Source organism: Vigna radiata, unplaced genomic scaffold, assembly GCF_000741045.1.
Source record: "Vigna radiata var. radiata cultivar VC1973A unplaced genomic scaffold, Vradiata_ver6 scaffold_825, whole genome shotgun sequence".
Classification (NCBI taxonomy): Eukaryota; Viridiplantae; Streptophyta; class Magnoliopsida; order Fabales; family Fabaceae; genus Vigna; species Vigna radiata.
In genome coordinates, this window is record NW_014543204.1 from 1 (window position 1) to 1,805 (window position 1,805).

The window sequence follows — 1,805 nt, forward strand, 5'->3', positions numbered from 1 at the left end:
GACTCATTTATTGAGTTTTGCTTGATTCTAAGCTCATTCCGAGTAGTAAAGGGTGTAATTTGGTCCAAATTGACATATGAAAATAACTGTTTTTCAACCTTCATCAACACCCCAAACTTAGAATTTTGCTTGTCCTCAAGCAAAACAAAACAAAATAACACATAAAACAAAACTTGGCTTTATACTTTTCCATCCAATGCCTCAACAATCCCAAGGTACATGACAAAACTACTCAATTCAATATTCTCAGTGAAATCCACAATAAGATGCATGCATCTTTCAATCTAGAGATTGCATAATAGATGTTATACACTATGAATGATAAATCCATTAAGCAAAAATGTACTCATGAAAATTAACAAATCATACCAACAATTGAATTTTTCTCATGAATTTTTCTCTTTTCACAACAATTGAGCTCAATGCCTTTTACTTGCTTTTTTTTTTCAATTTTCCCCCGTACAACCCCAAACTTGAACCTTTTCATCGCATACAATTAAGCTCATCCCAACTCAAGGTAAATATTTACAAGACAAGGGTTCACATACTATTTAAGGCTAAGGTTCAAAAAGGGTAAAATATTTTCAAGCACTTTGGGTGAAAATTTGGCTAGAGAAGGGTTTTCAAAAATGGCCTTGATCATATGACATTCACATGCAATTCAATCGATTATCAAGATTAAGGCAATATCATCCATGTTTTCCTGTGAACAATGCATACAACAATAAAAAATCTGGAGCTCAAAATCTCACACACATGCTTCCTCACACAAATTCATTCATACACCATGCCTAGCATCATGACCACAATCATAAATTCATCACCCATCTATTTCCTGGATATCATCATGCATTACAAATCAATTCTCATCCACATCAAATAATCATCAAATAGATCCATCATGCAAATTAGTCAAACATTTTCAGAACAAGTAATAAAGCCAAGAATACACACCAAAATTAAAATTCAACCTATTCTAATAATTTAAAATGCAAAAGTATAAGAAGAAATCTAGGTTGCCTCCTAGTAGCGCTTGTTTAACGTCACGAGCCTAGCCCAAACCTGGTTGGCACTTGTCAGTAAATGATCCAATATCGGACCTGGCGAATATCTGTCTCTCAATCCCGGGATTCCAATCCAAATTATGCATTTACTGATCGCACTAGATTTCTTGATTTGCTGGGAGAGAGTAGAGAGTCAAGGTTCGTTGGCAAGTACTTCCTTTCTATTAGTGCCACCGGAAAGGATGAAAAGAGATAAGATGTTGGTGGTTAGCCTGCCCCGGACTCGTAATTGATGGCTATGGGGCCTACCTATGACTGATTTCCCTTACAGGTCCTAAAGGCATCAGATGACTGGGCACATATCCGCCTCTGGTGATTGGACAGATGGATCGAATGCAGCATAGGGGTCAATGGTAGCAACAAAGAAAACAACTAAAAGCGACGTCCGTGCCCTAATAAATAAGGGGAATTAAGCATCCATCGACGCTCACTTGTCTATGTTCCCTATGTCAGTCTCCTTTTTAAGGANCCTTCCTAGCTCTCTTATTCATTATCTATATGATATGTGTGATGCCGACACCTAAGATAGAGAGAGTTACGACAACTATAATCAGAATAAGAGGTTATGAAGTAACTCGACTGATAAGGAGAGGAAAGACCTCGGGCATTGAATCTCTGGCCTTAGCCTGCCTACCAGTCCTGATCTCTTGCAAGAACAAAGGGAAGCACTAAGAAACTATTTCAGCATGCAATTGGCAGAAATTCTTCACCCGGATGCTCTCACAGCGATGCTGAAAAGGT